Source organism: Nymphalis io, chromosome 24 (assembly GCF_905147045.1).
Source record: "Nymphalis io chromosome 24, ilAglIoxx1.1, whole genome shotgun sequence".
NCBI lineage: Eukaryota > Metazoa > Arthropoda > Insecta > Lepidoptera > Nymphalidae > Nymphalis > Nymphalis io.
Window position 1 is genome coordinate 7210750 of NC_065911.1, and position 20501 is coordinate 7231250.

A 20501-nucleotide genomic window follows, 5' to 3' on the forward strand; every position below is an offset into this window, starting at 1 on the left:
AAAATTGTTCGTATTGTTAGTAAATTTCATACATGGATTCCTTTTAAGCAAAAGGCTGTCATTCCTGCCTCTCCAGTATTAGCCTACACCATTTTTTTACTTATTTAGAATAGTGATTTTTAATACATTTATGTAAATATATGTCTGCAATAATTTTTGTCTTGAATAAACATTTTCTTATTCAATTGTACAACAGTTTAAAACAGAAGTCCTAAAAGCATTAGATCTTTTACAGAAGAAAAAAAAAAACTTAAGAAAGGCTCGTTAAAGGCGAACATTAAGGTTTGGACCGTTTAAACAAAAAAAAAAGATCCCGTAATTACTGTCAAGCAAAAATGAATTTTAAGAGCACGCAATTAAAGCTTATAACATATATTATGATCACTAGAATGGGGATAGTTATAGATAGTTTTGACACAAATAGGGTTGTATCAGTGTCGATAAATTTGCCCAAGGGATGACCCGTTTCGATTGAATGCAATATATTAAATCCTGGAAACGGATAGATTTAGAAAATAGCCGTTCGACTTTTGGTTTGTTTTAGGAAACTTTATCTATTCTTTTTATTTCATGCTATTGTTCTAATGTCATTCCGTTTTAAGTGGAAATGACTAAGAATGTTGGATAGATAATATCTACCATATTTTTTTTTATTTTAAATAGCTTGGGAACTAAGATATGATGTCTCTTGTGCTTGTTGTTTCACTGTCTCACTTACCCTTGAAAATGTAACGCAATAATACTAAGTATAACTGTTTGGCGATATAATATCTAATGAGTAATAATTACAATTCTTATTTTAAAATCGTTTGCACACTATTTATCTTTTTTATTATAATTCGAATGTAGGTTGAATAAAATAATTCATGACGTCACAATTATATGGTAACGCGTCTGCAATATCTCTGTTTATAAATAACAGACTTTGTAACAAAGTCATCAAGACCGCATGAGTTTGAATGTGTGGCGTCGGTCTTAAATACCGAAGCGTTTCTATAAAAAGCGCGGATAGTAAACGTCACGAATACCGCGGACAATAGACTACGTTTCGTTTTTAATAACAGATAGACAAACACAACACATTGCTTATATCAATACAATTTTAACATGTGAAACGAAATACATAAGGGTAAGTAGTTCAGCCGTAAAATTACATACAAATATTTACACACTGATACTTATAAATAATGTATTATATATAAAATATATATATATATATATATATATATATATATATATATATAATAATACATATTTTGAAGACAATAATGTGAATATTTCTCGTATATATTATGTGTTCTGAAACTCTTTGGTGTATCAAAATGAGCATCGAACTTGGGGCTTCCAAAGTTTCGATTCGTTGAGCCATTCGTTGAGTCGGTTGTAATGATTTGTATTTATATATGTTTTAAAAAATAATATTGAAATACATATGTACAAATTAATGTTCTTGAGTAATGATATAATTAATTGCCGAAATGGCCCAGTGTTTAGAACGCGTGAATCTTAACCGATGATCGTGGGTTCAAACCCAAAATAAGCACTTGTAATTCATTTCGTGCTTGACGGTAACGGAAAACATCGTGAGGAAACCTGCATGTGCCTAATTTCACTGAAATAGTGACACACGTGTATTCCACAAACCCGCAATGGAGCAGCGTGGTGGAATAAGCTCCAAAGCTTCTCCTCAAAAAGGAGAGGCCTTAGCCCAGCAGTGGGACATTCAGAGGCTGTTACTGATATAATTAATTAGTAGTATAATTTTAAAGTAATATTGATATGTTAAAACTAATTGAAATGCCAACCTTTCTTTAAACGATTCAAATGATGCAATTATGATTATGATATATGAAAACTTTGATTTGAATTGAGGTCATTTTTTGTAAATGCACATATTAAGTTAATATAAATGAAGTAGGTAACACGTTTTTATTGGAAGTAGCACTATAATTATACAAGCCTGTTTGGATACCCACCTGTCATATTCAACAGATAAATAACAATATATGTGATAATATGATGTGTGAGTGAGCCAGTGTTAATAAAGACACGAGGAACAAAAAACACGTACACACACACACTCTCACAGACACAAAAAAGAGGGGTCCCACATATTATGAGGGGCATTTATAGTGGGAGGAATGCGAAAACGAACAACAATTGATAAATAAAATCTTTGATAATTGCGATCGTGAAAGATTAATTAAATTATTAATTAATAAAGATTACTGGAAATTACTAATAGTAGGTAAATGTGTGTATTGTACTGTAGGAGGTTGAATTATAATCTAACTCCTACACTACAATACACAACATTGATTATTACTGGCAAAAATAAAATAAATAATTGGCCCAGTGGTTGGAACACATGAATTTTAACCAAAGACCGATAGTGCTCGACGGTGAGGGAAACCATCTGCCTGTGTGAGCAGCAGCGTGGTGGAACAATGTTTTGTACCCTCTCATCAATAGATGAGGCGTTAGCCCAGCAGTGGGTCATTTACAAGCTTACATTTTAAAAAAAAGTCATAAAGCTTACTAATACACCAAATGCAATAAAAACGTAACGCAAACCGTTACGACTTTTTGTGCCAAACCATTCGAATGATATCTTCGGGCAAAACAATTTTTAACAATTATGCCACGGCTCAAGCTCGCCGGATTACGTTTTGGAATAGAAACATCATTCGTTCTGCTTTTTTCTTATACAATTTCAAAAAGGGCGACCGTGTTGAGACATGTTACTGGTTCTACACAATTATACTATAATTATACCAGTCCGGCTTCACACGGGTAGAATAAGGGTCTATATTAAATGTTTATATCATAATACATATAACTCTATTGATTTATAACAGCGCATAGAACATATCGTTGTCATATCTCTGCCAATTTACACAAAACCTTTATTAATTATACATAATTATATATAAAAAGTAAGTGATTATACACCTATTATGAATTATACACGTAACCCTTCTTTATTTGTTAGTTTTCGAGTTTATTACGTTCAGACAGATAGAAGAATACGACGAAGGAAGTTGTTTTATTTTATTTTTTGTGACATAAGAACCTGTGGCTTATATATTTCTTATACATATAATATAAATATTTGTATGAGTTTATACAACTCGTATAAATGTTTGTATTTATAAGAAATATGCGAGCGTTTATAAAATTATTTATTATATTTTTGTATTCGTTAAATATATTATTGTATTGCTGTATTCCGGTTTGAATGTGGAGTGAGTCAATATTCACTTGTATGTACACAAGGCACAAGGGACAAGTGTCTATGGGTGAAGGTGAGTCACCTTTGGCTGACCCATTTTTTCGGTATTCCGTAGGTGTTATAAACAAGTAACCTACGTCCTTTTTTAGGGTTCAAGCCTTCATACCAAATATTATCAAAATTGCTTTAATCGTTTAAGCGTCATAGAGTGTTTTTTTTATAGTAACAGCCTGTAAATGTCCCACTGCTGGGCTAAGGCCTCCTCTCCCTATTTGAGGAGAAGGTTTTGGAGCTTATTCCACCACGCTGCTCCAATGCGGGTTGGCGGGTTTCTTTTACATTTATAATATTAGTATACGCGGTATAGATTGTATATTATTTATAATAAAGTACTGCTAAATAATTCTACACAATTTTTATACCGACGAACCCTAACGGATAGAAAAAAATAAATAATAACAGGTAGCTGGCCCGAGCCGTTTCAGACACACTAATCGAATATCTATGAAATTCTATTTTCTAACGCGCGTAAAATTAACTTCTGTCACGGTGTCTTAAATTCATATTTCTGTATCCATTTGTTGCGATGTGTTTATATCTGCGGTGAAATTATTTTTTAATAATGGCACGTATTTTATTAATAGTTTCCGAATTTATAGGGTTTTTTTATCTTTTAAGCTGATTTAAAAAATGGGGATTATTTGTCAATTCGATTTATACCAAAGGTACGGCAAAACTGTTTAGACATTACTGTTCTCGTAAATCTTGTGGTTATATTTATGTTTATATAGGTTTTATTTATGTTTATACTTGTATAATTATTATATTTATTATTGTATTTTTGTATGAGTTAATAAAAAATATCTTTTATTTTAAAGCGATTAAAAAGTGCTCGATTTATACGTTGCTTAGCGACTGTTTAGTTAAACAATTATTTCTCTCTTTCTGTCATTATTGATTTGACATGCAAAAGAAGACGACACAGCATTATTTCATAAATCACTCACAAAAGGCCGTATATAACATTTTCATAATTATCTAATATTTGACGCCAACCTGAATCTGTATAAAATTTGACTGGCTTATAATAAATCTAAAAAATAAATATAAGTATATATATTAAATATATTTAAGACGTAATATTAAATGTTCGTCTGTTTAACGAGGTTATGTGAAAATATGGAATGCTTAAGTCATTAAGGCCGTCGTCAAGGGCGCGCCTAATGATTCCAAAACGTTGGTTCACTACTCCACTAATCACCGCAACATAACATAATACAAAGGATTTTAAAGTGGAGGAACTGTCTATTAGTGGATGGTACCTCACTGAACTAAAATGGCTTGAAATGTATAGTAACTAACCAGGTACAAATTTAGATTCATATTTAGAAAAGGGTAAAGATTGCATGCTGTTTCTTAAAATAGAGTCCGTAATTCTATTGTGGGGTAATGTTTACAATATACATGCATACATACATATATTACACTCACAGGAGTATAGAGAAATAAACAACATTGACAAAGAATTGACGCATTATCATTGGTCGAGATATTCATTATGGAGTCGTGAAAAAATGGCGTTTTGAATGTCGGCGAAACTGTTATCGGAACTTTGGAAGTAAAATGAATGTGGATATAAGTAGTTAAGTGAAAAGTGTTGTATTATAAGTGAAGATATATAAATCAATTGCATGTAGTGTAATGAAATATTTAAATATAAGGTTTGTTTATCTTGAATACTTTTTCGATTGGAACCGACTATATATATATATACATATAAAAGTATAATGTATACGATACAAAGGAATTCAAGAGTAAAGCCAACTGGCAAAAAAAAAATGTTTTTTTTTTAAATGTTCTTTTAAAAACGAACGAGGACACAAGACACATTACCGTATATGCTAATGATCTCACCCAATAACGTGTAATAAAACAAATACACCAGTAAACAGTAGCTTCAGATACTTGTTCGAAACTGGTATGAAGTTTAATTTAATTTTACACATAAAGTAAACAAGTTAGTTGTTTGATAGTTAAATGTAACAGTAGTTAAACAAGACATACCTACAATCTTAGAATGAAAACGTTATTGAAATTTATGTTTGTATGTTTATTACTTTTAGACGGCGCGTTTTTTCTATAATTTTATAATGCGTATTTTGATTTTATTTTAGTTTTTGTTGTGGAATATATGTATTTATTTTATTAACAAAACATTTTTATTCACATTTATGTATTTGTTTTTTTATCTTTATATTTTTTTAATAATCATAAAATTCGACGTTTTACATCTGCCAGGCGACACGTGTAGGCCGCGTCCTTTGTTCATATTTTTTCTTTTACCGTGTTAAATTGACAGATTACCACATCGTCTATTGATATTCCTGGCATAAATGTTAACTGACCTACCCTAATATTACATACTATACCCTATATAATAATATATAATAATAATATATAATATATATAATATACTTACATAATATATTACATAACAATATGTGCGATATGAGTAATGGGCCTCTTATTGACTCCCTCCCAAGCCAGAACATAATCATTCATAGCACCGTTGGAGACGAGACGGCCCAGTGGTTAGAACACTTGAATCTTAATCGAAGATTTCGGGAAGTCATAGTAAGTTCATAAATTTGTTTATTTACATTGATTAGTTATTTTATTAAGAAAGTACGATTTTTTTCCTATGCATGTTAAGCTAACCTATAAGTGAAGTATGCATTTTTTATATTGAAGTTATTTAAGATTCTACTCAAGAATAAGAAACAAAATTGTATACAGCGTTGGCTTCCTATTTAATAAAAATTAAAATAAAACCTGAATAAATACCACTGATTTTTCATGTTTTTTTATTTGTATTTACAAACTCGTACTCAACAGTTAACAAACAATATGAAACCTGCACATGTTTTACGAAATTCTGTATTAGAGCAGAGTGGTTGAATAAGCTCCAAGCATCTTCAAAAAGATATGAGACCAAAACCCAGCAGTGGGATATTTACAGGTTTACATTTTATACAGCGTGATCCAATCATCTTCATCATATGACCTTTAAAATATTAGCATCTGAAACAATACGCGGATTTCGTTTCGCAACTCCAAGTAACCAGTAACCGGGACATTGTTTAACAAATAGATAACCTATGAACCGAAAGATAACCCTTGTCATAAGGTTAACACAATGTATATTTTAATTTGCATAGATTTTAACACAGTTTATTATTATGTAAGACATTTATATAGTAACAGATAGGAATTGGTATTTAATCTTTCTATTTGACTTTTGTTATTCTTTCTAGTAATAATGTCCTCCAGACCGATTTCGGCCACGGCGGCCAATCTCAAGAGAGATTAGCCAACTACGCAGGAGATATTATAGTGCACAAGTGTGTGCGCAAACAAAGTATATATATTTGCACCAATTTATTTTTTAAATATCAATGCCCGTTTTTAAGAAATTACTAATATTCTTATTTACCCCTTATTAAGCTTAAAGGTGTGTTTCGGCTGGGGAAGACAATAACCCGAGGGATCGAACCTGCGATCTTTCCAACGCTGGGCCCGTAAACCATTCAACCATTGATGCTCAAATTTAATTTTTAGTTCAGAGTTTTGGCCTTGTGCTATCAACGGCTGCTGCTTTAAATTATTCCTCTATTGCTATTATGATGCACGTACTGAACGCTATTATTGTGTTGTCACCCACACGATAGCTGTGATCGATGTGCGCCTGAAATTACAACAATGCAATCGAAAATAGTCACAGCGGCATCAACATTTACAACAATATATGTAAATACTTTTGTAAATTATTGTGAATATTCATAGAAACAGTAGTCATGTATGAACACGAAAAAGAAAGAAAGAAATATATATATATATATATATATATATATATATATATATATATATATAACACGATGTGTAACAAATAGTATCTACTTTACTGGTGGTAGAGCTTTGTGCAAGCTCGTCTGGATAGGTACCAACCACTCATCAGATATTCTACCGCAAAACAGCAGTACTTGATATTGTTGTGTTCCGGTTTGAAGGGTGAGTGAGCCACTGTAATTACAGGCACAAGGGACATAAAATCTTAGTTCCCAAGGTTGGTGGCGCATTGACTATGTACTACGTAAGCGATGGTTGACATTTCTTACAATGCCAATGTCTACGGCGTGGCGTCGGCGTGTGTGACCACTTACCATTAGGTGGCCCACATGCTCGTCCGCGTTCCTATTGTATTTAAAAATAATAATAATAAAAAAGTAACCTTTAATCTCTGTCTGTATCTCCGCTCACTTCTTCTAAATCATGTAACGGATTTTGATATGGTTTTCACTAACAAAAAATCCGATAAACGAGGAAGAATTTTAAACATAATTTGTAAATATTTTGTACAAAATGACTGAACGAAATTTATATGTTTGCAGTTAAAATTATCCTAATTTGCATTTACAAATCGTGGACCAATATTGATCTATTTACCACAAAAAAATTACGACTCAAATCAATTTTGATAATATTCATATTTATCATATTTTATAACAATAAATTGCACTCGTGCGATCATCGCCAGATTTATGACTAGGCATACAAGGCACTTGCCTATGGCCTCGCCACCCAACCAAAAATAATGTCATTTTACTCTAACCGCTTCGGAATTTGAGGCCCTTCAAATGTCAAAGTGCCAACGGGGCTTGGATCTCTAAGTCCGGGCCTGCGTGTGATGCCGGGGCGGTTGATAGTATTTAATAAATGTCACTATGGTGTGAAAATAGGTTTGTTTTGTGGTGATATTGCTTGCATTTTTTGACCTACGGGTGTACGTCTTCGATGCTTTACTTTACATAACTTATACATTAAAATACCAAAAAAAAAAAACTTATTTTTAAATTATTTTTTATATTACGATATCCGTTGTATATGGTTTTTTTGTACAAAAAACATAAATAAGTTTAATTTTATACGGTTATTGCTATTCAAGAAAATATGAAATCAGTTTTTTATTGTATCTGTAGCGTAAGAATTCGTTATTTCAATATGGAATGTTTTTTTATTCCATTATTTTAGCTCCATTGGTTAAACATACAAGAATAATATAGACTTGATTTATGTGATATAAACTCTTTTAGATGTCTGGCTGTATATTGAAAACTAAAACTACGATTTATTATTATCTCACTCATCCTTCAAACCAGAACGCGACAATAGTAAATATTGCTGTTTAGAGGTATAATATATATATATATATATATATATATATCCAAATATATATATCTACAATATATATATCTCCAAATGGAAAACCATATATATATATATATATATATATAATATCTGATATATATATCTGATGAGTGGGTGATACCTACTCAGACGGGCTAGCGCAAAGCCTTACCACCTAGAAACTATAAAGATAGCATTTAAAAAATAGGTTTAATTTCAATGACATTTGGATAAACTTGGATAGCCCCCAAAAATTTTTGGTGGTTACTTTCGAAATTAAAGGGTAATATGAATATCACTTATTTTCTAAAACATGAAAATAATTATATTGTTTGCCCAAACATAATAAAAACAAATGAGCGTTGATTAACACGCTGATGTAACTTGACGTCATTAAGAAGTTAACGAGAATAAATCCCCGCAAGCGCTGTACAGCGATATATAACGCTTTATTTATCAAGATTAATGATACGCTTATTAAATTCACCCTGTTTCGATACACCTGCGAAACAAACGAAATGCTTTGTCTATTATTTAAATAAGATGAAAACATACGCAGCGGTGAAAACGAAGCGTTTATTTAGACGACGCGTTTTACTTATAGTAAAATACAAAATAAGTGATAAAAAAACACAGCAATTTCAAATTTAGAATGCTTTTTAATGTGAACTGTTAACTGTCGGTAGCGATGAGAATTAAATCTTTACATCATATTTAATGCAGCGTTTCCACGCGTGACGTTACTCACACAAAAAAAAAATTCAGTCACGTATATCGAGTTGGCTGGCACACTTTAATTACCGCTATAAAACAAGTGTATGTAGAGAGTTATGTGTTTTCGTTAAAATATTTACATGTTTATATTATATACATATTTATATTTATATCATATATGAAAATTAATAAATTCTTGGACGGATGGACGTTAACGTTTTTGATCAAACGTCTTAAACCGTTACTTTTATTCAATCAATCAATCAATCAACAGCCAATTGTTGTCCACTGCTGAACATAGGCCTCTCCCAAGGTGTGCCAAAGCTCCCTGTCCTCCGCCTTCCGCATCCAGTTGGTGCCCGCCACCTTCTTAAGGTCGTCGGTCCACCTGGCTGGAGGGCGCCCTACGCTGCGCTTGCCGATTCGCGGTCTCCACTCTAGGACTCGTCTGCTCCAACGGCCATCGGTCCTACGACATACGTGACCAGCCCACTGCCACTTCAGCCTGCTAATTTTGCAAGCTATGTCGGTGACTCCGGTTCTTTTCCGGATAATCTCATTTCTGATCTTATCCTTCAAAGATACTCCGAACATAGCTCGCTCCATAGCACGCTGAGCGACTTTGAATTTGTGGACTAGTCCCGCAGTTAGTGTCCACGGCTGTGCACGTCCACGGCACGGTGTTGCCGTGGAGTACCGGCTTAGAATAGTACTCCCCCAATCTCATCCCGTGGGTGTCGTAAGAGGCGACTGAGGGACGGGGAAAAGGGGGGATGGGCAGCAGCGTCCCCCCTCCCATAAACATCTTACCCACCTACTGCGCTCGCCAACACGCCTGCCCAGCGCGGCGAGTATGGGCAAACCCCTCCCTTAATGGCAGATGCGCCCAAAAAAAGGCCCCCCAGTTACTTTTATTAAGTCTTTTATATACATGTGCTATATATTATTTTAAAAGACGTGAAATTATATATAAAACAAAATAATCCTCCGAAATATTAAATTATCTCACCCAAATTACATCCCAATTGTAAAAAAAATACACTGGAGACCTCTCACGTTGTATTTTTTTTTTTTATTTATTATATTATATGAATTAATTTTATTACAGCTACGTGTTCGTATGTAATTTACATCCGTGCATTTCGGGTACTATCAGCCCCCACAATCAGGCTACGTTCTCATTACGCAATTTCACACTTTGTGCGTCAATTTTGACAGCTGCATGCAAATTCGCCCTACGTTATTAGCGTTTTTTAAACCGACTATGAGTTATATGTGTGTGTATAATGATATAGCGAGATAAGATCTGTCAATCAAAAGGATTCCCTTTTCTGGTGGATGAAGATTATTTTACAAAATTATCTTTTTGAATTTTTTTTTTAATAAAAGGCGCTTATTAGTTAAAACGAGTATGTAAAATGTATTATATTTTTATAAGTATGTATAAGGTAAGACTTTCTTGTCCAGCGAATGTATTTATATATTATTTATCAATGTTATCGGTTCAACAGTTGGTTGCTTAGTTGGTGTGCTGCAACGCCATCTAGCGGTAAGTTACAAAGTGGATATTAAAGAACATGAAAAAACTAGTGGTAGGGCTTTGTGCAAGCTCGTCTGGGTAGGTACCACCCACTCATCAGATATTCTACCGCAAAACAGCAGTATTTGATATTGTTGTGTTCCAGTTTGAAGGGTGAGTGAGCCAGTGTAATTACAGGCACAAGGGACATAAAATCTTAGTTCCCAAGGTTGGTGGCGCATTGGATATGTAAGCAGTGGTTGACATTTCTTACAATGCCATTGTTTAAGGGCGTTTGGTGACCACTTACCATAAGTTGGCCCATATGCTCGTCCACCTTCCTATTCTATAAAAAAAAAATACATTGATGACAACTTCAATGATTGGTTATAAGCACTTAACTTCCAGACTCCGGACGGTTACAGAGGATCTTCAATGGAAAAACACAATAACATTTTATTGGTCCGACCCCGGGTTTGAACCCAGGACCTCCGGATCTGTGGCCTTATACCTAGCCACTAGACCAACGAAGCAGTCAATTTATAAATTATCCGCTTCTATGTTTAGTTATATTCTATGTATATCTTTTGTGGTTAGAATAACTCTAGATGAACAATTCCATTTTTAAATAAGAAATATTTTACTTTAATACCGTATTAATAAAAAAATATATTAAAATAACCGTTAATTGAAAAGCGAGTTTATAAAATCGTTTAAACGATTCGTTTTACAAGAACGAAATCTTAACGATACTTTTTATTGGGCATGTCGTGACAAGCGTACATTTATTTATATCGATAAATAACATCTCTACCGTATTTCTCTCTCGACGTCTCGCGATGAAGATTTCGAAGTAATCTGAGTACGTTTTGGTCAACACAATCATTAAGTGCTGTATAAGAATAAAATCGATGCAGTTTTTTTAAACTATCTATAGCCACCAACTTTGCCTGCTTTATAAATGTTGATAGTTCGTTTTACATTTTAGAATATTATGTCGAAATATATTTTATTCAACCAGGCTTTTGAAAGCATTTTTGAATCATTGTTTAACAGGATTGTATTTAGCTAGTTGTCTTCTGTGGCTCGCGTGTGTGTGTGTGTGTGGGGGGGGGGGGGGGGGGGGGTTTGTGCGGGGGTTACACGATAGTAAAGCTCCCAATCTTCACGACATTTTCCGACATCTTAAACAATCATCGGCAGACTACAGCCAATTGACATAAAACCTTAATGTATTATATCAGAACCTTTCTTATGAATCACGAAGTTTATTGATGAAAACCGTACGAAAATACGTTCGGTTTTGGTTTTTGAGTTAATCGCGTTCAGACAGACAGACGCGGCGGGGGCTCTTTGATTTAATTGTATATGTAGTTGTCAACATCACACAACAAAACAAATCTCACAACCCGTGATGCGCTTAAAAGGTGCTTAAAAGGGGTACAAGGGTTCACTTATTAATACAAAGATGAGACGACAAAATACCGTAATATAATGTCACCACCTTCAATATTGACTTCGATTCTCGGTCATGATAACAGATAATGATAACAAAGGTACATTACTTCGTTACTTTATGTCTGTTCTATTTTCGACAGCGATAGTCTGACACATGCATTTGAATGTACTTTATTATCAGTGTCTATATTTGTATTAGATATCGCAAATATCATAAACACACGTAACTCACACGCGGGTGAAGTCGCGGAAATTAGTAAATATATAATAAAATAATAATGTAATAAATAAATTCTTTTTCGTAGCCTCGTCCCAATATATTTTTTTCAACCTTGTCACATTTTTTTTTTAAATCTATTGCTGAAATGTTTTTTGTACCAAATTGGTGAATGAAGAAACACCGCCTATACTTTTTTATGTAGTTTTTACGACTTACGACAGATTACGCGAAAGCGAAGGCCTTATAAATGTAATTGGCGTTATTACACTTTAAAATGGTCTGTTGGTTATTATGGACGTAATTTTATAGTAATCTAAGGCTATTAACATGTTATCCCCATTGTCACAAACATTGGCTCAAGTGTATCAAATGTTGGCTCAAACAATACTAGTTATAAAACTAAGTGTTATTGTTCCACTGCTGAGCTAAGGCCTTGTCTCATTTTGATAAGGTTTCGAGCTTATTTCAGTACTCTGTTATAATACCGATTGGTGAATATACATATGGTAAGCTTTCATCTAACACATACATTTTGTCACGATATTTTCATTCCTACCGAGCAGGAGATGAGGACACAAATTAAGCAAATGAAAATTCAATGGTGCTTTCCCGGGTTTGAACCCACTATCTTCGTTTAACATTAACCTGTTCCAATTACTTAATAATAAATAATTCAAATTTTTTTCTATCTATACATCTAAACGATCTCGATTTTAATTAAAGATAAATTATGTACAACGATAAAGCAGACTTATCTTCAAAGCAATGTTTATTTTGTACATATAAATTGAGTATATAAAAGAAATATATAAAAACTACATTCAAAGCATTTTCGAAAAAAAAAAAAAAATTAAAGTTAAGAAGCATTCGATTTTTAAATAAGCAGTGCCCTAACCAAAAATGAACTCACGGCAAATAATATCACTTTAGGTCTATAAATCTTACTCCTATAAGTTTAAAATGAAATTATGCCCTTGTATATCTATCCCATTCTATATATATATAAATATTTTTGGGGGAAAAGGAGACAGCAACAGATACCTCTGTTCGTCAGACATTGGACCTACCTTTTTTTTATCAAGCATGTGTGAAAGGGCCACCATTATTAATTCGTGTAGTAATAAAGCAAATATAAAAAGAACAATTGAGCTTAATAAAATTGTTAATTGTATTTCAACCTGGAATTAATTGATGAAGTCAACGTGTTTTATCCACAGTGCAAACTCGGCTCGGTGTAATTAATCAATATAGTCGCAAAGTTCTCGGTTCGGGCAATTTCGTGGTGAATCTCGCAGCCAATAACCTCCCGTTCAAACTAATATGACCGTATATAACAAGACACCAATTTATTAGTAAAAGATGCCAATTGAAGATACTAATTATTATCAAAGTAACAAATTATAATATATATTAATTATAAAATCGATAGTAACTCAATCTGTCTGTTACCCTTTTACGGCTGAACCACTGAACCGATTTTGATGAAATTTGGTATGTAGCAAACTTGAGGCCCAAGAAAGGCTACTTTTTTATACCTAACCTACCGCCCCAGCCCTCTAACACGCAGGTGAAGCCGCAAGTGAAAACTAGTTTTATAATAAATACAATTTTCCTTTTTCGGTTAGTGTGATGTTGTTATTGTTTTACTATTTATATATAACTAAATATAAAGTTACATAGCTTATCATCGAATAATGAATGATGAATTTTGGAGGTGAACCAAAGTGACCGATATAGCCTGAAGAATTGATGAATATGGCAGTGACATATCGCTCGTAAAACTGCCGGCCGCTGGGGCAGAAAGGTTCTCGAGTAGTGACCGAAAAACACAACGTCGGCAGGCCCCCAATGTAGATATTGCAAGGATCGCAGGAAACCGTTGGATGTGGCTAGCGCAAACCAGCCATCGAGGACATCCGTGACATCCTTTTTCCAGCAGATGATGGTAAAATATAAATTAAGTTCGTTAATATCCCACGCGTGGGCGAAGACCACCTCTGTTATTAAAGAAGTTTACAGTTTTTCCCACTGCTCATGAGGATTGATCACAGATTTGTATGAGCATTAACAAGTAAAGGACATGAAACCTCATTGTTACTTACAAGGACTCGAACACGCGATCTTCGGTCTAGATTCATGTGTTTTATCCGCTGGGCCATTAAGGCTCTCTTTCATTCTCATTTGCCTAAATAGTGAAAAAAAAAATTTGTCATTTAGAAACAATATTATTCTTCTAATTTTATCAAATAACACAAAAGGTACACATAAATACGTACAAATACAAAGGCACACACACACATCTACAATTTTTCAACATCTAAGAAACGGACTTATTGGAATAATCTAGAAATTAAATGTTACGTAATAACATATTATATTGATAATATATTATAGAGTTTATTATGGTATCGTTCAATTAATTATTCAGACACTTTGGATTATTTTCCCACGCCGACATTTATTACGGACTCCCTACGAGATTGCAATTTGCGGACTCTCGGTAACCATTAAGCACACGCGAACTGGACAAATAAGGCTGTTCCATACTGCTAAATGTGTTACATTTTTTGTCTATTCGTAAAACGGAACACTGTTTTGTTATGACCAAATAATAATAATAAAAATCAAATAAAACACAAAATATCAACTTAAAAGATTAAATCATATACGGTATTTAAAAGAACGATATTGTCAGCAAAAATACGATATAACTTTAACTATAAAAAGCTCACAGAAGTTAATATTCATAATTTAAAAGTTTAAAACGCGTAAAAATACAGACCACTGAACTCGCAGCTATTAGTATAAAATAAATATACGCATTAACATAAAGGGATACACTGTTTTAAAAATAAAATTTAACCGACCTCAGCGTTATCTTATGATTAAAACTTGTGACGTAACTTTTAAGTTAATTGACTTTGGATTAAGAACACTACTTAAATATTGAGCCGAAATGGCCCAGTGGATAGGATACGTGAAACTTAACCGAGTACAAGGTTCGAACCCGGGCAAGCACCACTGAATTTTAATCTTTTATTTGTTTTCCATCTTGCTTTCGGTGGTGAAGGAAATTTATGAGTTCTTATTAAAAAAAAAATTTTCAAAGCAAAAGTGATACAGATGCAAAAAAAGTAAAGAATGTTAAGGTGCATTAAATTTTAATATTTGAAAATGGAACACGTAGACGTCCGCGGTGTGAAGTGCCCCAATTGGTTTGTCTGCCTGAGTCAATCTCATAAACTACTAAATGGTTTTCGTTTCGATATTCAGAGGTTAAGTCTTAAGAAAACTAAATGCATGCAAATCATTCGACTAGCAATTCTTATCTAAAGCCAAGCTAAGTCAATAAATAAAAAAAAAATATGTTTTGACTAAATTGTTATTCAGCTTACTTCTTTAAACGACAAAATTTCATCTTTTAACGTTTAAAATAGCTTATTATTGTTAGCATAAGCTGTCTGAACATTTTACAAGCCAATCAAAAACGCAAATCCAAGAGCAAACATTTTCATTCGAAATTCGAATCTTTTTAAAATCAGAACGCGAATAAACAATTCCTTGCATTTCATTTCATTCTATTCGATTCAAAAGATTGTACGGTGAGCGAAACTTGGGCTTTCAGGATGAATTTCTGCTAATACAAAGACATAAGGTTTGATTTGTTACAAAAATTGATGATACTCTCGTTGCCCGCTGTATCTAGAGAATGAAATCGAATGAACAGGTTTATCTTACAGTTTTAAATCCCGTGTGTTTTAAATTTCGAATCTCTGATATGTATTGGTTTATTTCTGTAAAATCTGGTTACGTAAGCGATGTTCAAAAGAGTTTTTATTTATTTTTCTCCTTTAATTAAAAAAAATAATTGCTGCGTGTTAAAGTATTCACAAAAAACTGTTTTTTTTTAAAGTAAAGTAAACATTATTATTATTTTTTTATTATATTTAATTTAAAAATGTGAAGTTTATAGTTAGCTTTAGTTTAAAATCAAAAATTTTGTCAGATTAATTTTAGGAGGACTGGAAAAAGTGTTCAATTTTTATTAATATTTCGAGTACATACTGAATTTGTTAATTACATAGAAATGCAGCTTATGTAGATTAATAACATGATTAATAAACAATGATTAATAACATATGTAGAATACATTTATAAAATAGGGAAGCGATGGTAAATTAAACTTCTTAAATATTTTTAAAAATATATACATACTGCTGTTCTCAATTTAAAAATTATTCGTGTCTTTATGAAAAAAGCAGAAACATTTTAACATAATTGAATATTTAATTTAATTAAAAAAATACACAAAATTTTTTTACAATTTAAGTCTTTTTAAATGGAATGAAGCATACATATGCATGCGAAATCCATGCGAAGGAATTCGCGGGCAATGCTCGTTCGTATGTTAATTTTAAAGTAAAGAAAAACATGTGATTTTCGTTTGGAAACGTTCTAAAAAGTTCTTTCGTTACTCGTTCAAAAACCCGTCTAAGTATAATTTAAAAAGTTTTGAAGAGGCTACGGGACACGGACCTTTTTGCTCTTATAAACTTTTTTGTTATATTTCAACATTTTTATATTTCAAAAAGTCAGGCGTAATTAGGCTGCTGTGACGCATATCAAATTGTATTTTTTATCTTCTTTATACATAGATATTTTTTTACTTACGCACAAACTGCAAAGAAACTTGATAATTGCAAACTTCATTTTTTAATATATACACCACGTGATTAAATTTGAGATTGAATGAAAGAGATTTTGCACATTCCATCGCTGATGATTGCAGAGATATTTTAAAATAAATAAACAATAAAAAAAATTATGTTAAAATATAAATTTCAGACTGAATTAATGCGGAGCTGGTGTCTATTAGTCAAGGTTTGGTTTACAGATCACCAGGTCCTCACTCTACGGAGTTATGTATGACATGATAGAACATAAGATAGAAATACGTATATATATAAAAAGAGGTTCTAGTCATCAGCGGAAGATAATTTAAATTAAAGTAAGCCAGGATGTCTTATTATAAAAATATTTTATGAGATGGGTATATATGAACTTTGAGTGTTTGTTCATTATATTCAGCTGAACTTAATTTTATAATTACGGGCAATTTAGGCACTTTTAAATAAAACAGTAAAATCAAATTCATTCGAAATTTAAACACAAATCAAAACACATCGTTGCAAGGAAAATCCCAAAAAAATATATAACGAAAATGTCGTTTTTATCAGTTAATGGAATTAACGACATGTAAGCATAGATCCCCTTTGAATTTATAATTGAATCACGGTTCAAATCATGAATCATACTGCAAAGTAATGCAAGGGAATCACTAATAGTTTTAATGATTCAGCATTATATCTAAATGAGACAGCATAATGTAGTGCCATATGTCGTTTTGGTTGGAAAAATTGTAAATTATATTTTTTTTTATTTAAAGTTGATAGGCGGACTGGCATATGGGTCACTATTGCTCAGAGATGGACTTGGACTGCAAGGTTATGTGTTTCCTGATAAGTACAACATTGGTGTCTTCAGAGTAAACAGGTTTCTTCTCCTGTTCATTCTAGACCGTGTCGATGCTTAAAATCAGGCTTGACAGCAGTCAAACGCTGGCCGATTAAGGGTCACAAAAAAAATGCTTGAGTGGATCTATTCTAAAGTACAATTCAAGACCCGAACCCATTTCGTATAAACCTACTTAAGCGCACATCCATACCTAGTATTAATACTTCTCATCTTTACATCCAATAGCCAAGATATATATTCTTAAGTCAAGCCAATTATGTATAACAATTGCGTTCTTTATTTATTTATTTTTTAGTATCTCAACCTAATGGGACGTGATCCGACACGAGTAGAGATAGATCAGGCGCAGAATCAACGGCTTTAAGTGCTTTCCGAGGCACGGGAGTGTAATGCTAACCTCCAAGCACCTAGCAACTAATCATTTACATTGATTCAGCCCATCGATTGAACCAAGGACCTCGACGTGTGCCGTTTAAAAACTCTCTAAAATAATTATTACCGTATATGATATTTATCTTATTTACATGTTGTGTTTTATTTTATATTATTTACATAGATCGAAACTTACCTTTCATTCCTTTGGCGAGACATGTAAATACAAATAATTTTATATATTAAATACATCTTCACAAAACATCTTACAACACAATATATCATTAAATTTTATTCGGCAAATAAAAATATACACATAGCATTTCTTATATATACATACTGTACAAACTGTATGTATGTAAAATATAATTTGATTTTTGATGATCTATAACATATATGATTTGACCTCTTATATATATTATTTTTAATAAAATTGTTTTGCGAGTGGGTCAACTGAAATGGGTCACCCGATGGTAAGTGATAACAACCGCCCATAAACATTGGCGCTGTAAGCATCTCTTACATAGCCAATGCGCCTCCAACCTTTGAAAGTAAGATGTTATATCCCTTGTGGCTGTAGGTATTTATAAGAAGGTTAGCCCTTTCGATCAATAAAAAATAAAACATTTTTTTTTTTATAGAATAGGAATGCGGACGAGCATATGGGCCACCTGATGGTAAGTGGTCACCAACGCTCTTAGACATTGGCATTGTAAGAAATGTCAACCATCGCTTACATATCCAATGCGCCACCAACCTTGGGAACTAAGATTTTATGTCCCTTGTGCCTGTAATTACACTGGCTCACTCACCCTTCAAACCGGAACACAACAATATCAAGTATTGCTGTTTTGCGATAGAATATCTGATGAGTAGGTGGTACCTACCCAGACGAGCTTGCACAAAGCCCTACCACCAGTACCACATTTTCGCATCAAAAACGTTACTCTAAAATTCGAATAACGTTGCTCGAATAAGTTTCAAGTTTCTAATATACACTGACATATTTGTGGGTGTATTAACAAATTCTCTATATAATAATATATACTGACATTTCTGCCCTCACCGTAAGAGAATCATAAGATCAATCTGTTACTTAAGCACTTAGCAGAAACTTCTAGAATCAAGCTTTGTCTTACCTGTGTGCGTTTAGTATTAGAGAATTTAACTACATATATTAACTTATACTAAATTCGCCCGCGGCCTTACTCGTGTGTTAGTGGGAGAAGGGCGGGTATTAGTAAAACAAAAATAAGCCTATGTCCGTTCTTGGGATTCTAGTGTGCTTTATAACAAATTTTATCAAAACGGGTTCATAGGTAAATATAGTCTTGAAAGCATAACAGACAGGCAGAGTTACTTATGCATTTATAATATTGGTAAAGATTGCTTTTGTAAGTAGCTCTTTGGGTGCATTAAGAATTTTTTTTTTTATAGAATAGAAAGGCGGACGCGCATATGGTCCACCTGATGGTTAGTAGTCACCAACGCCCATATACATTGGCATTGTAAGTAATGTTAACTATCGTTGACATAGCCAATGCGCCATTAACCTTGGAACTAAGATGTTATGTCCCATTTTGCGGTAGAATATCTGATGAGTGGGTGGTACCTACCCAGACGGGCTTCCATAAATCCCTACAACCAGCAAGTAAGTAGTTTATATATGTAATGTTTAAGCAAAACTTTTTTGATACTAAAACTGTATAATGTGTATTGCACTTTATACAGGATCCTGATATCATTTTACATTATCATGTTAATTGATAAGAACCGACTAGAAAATGAAAAGCATTAATAAAACATTTGAATTATATTTTTTTAAACAAAGTAGATTTTATATAAGAATATCGGTACACGTTTAAACTCGGCACGGAGACGCTAACTTTAAAGTAATCTTGCGTTCGTTCAAATATTTGACTTGATACGCTTAAACGGCGAGATCGTCTTGAAATTTTTATTTCTACATACGTACAGAACACTTCACTTCAATTGTGAAAGTTACGTAGATGACCTGGAGATGAATAAACACAAATCGCTTGCAAATTCAGTGGTGCTTGCCTGTGAACCCGCAATCAACGGTTACGATTTACGCGTTCTAATCACTAGGCCATATCGGCTCTTAACAATGAAAAATGTTTGATATACACACAATAAAGTTGACAATGAAGTAAATTATGATAATTCTATTTCATTTCAAATATATA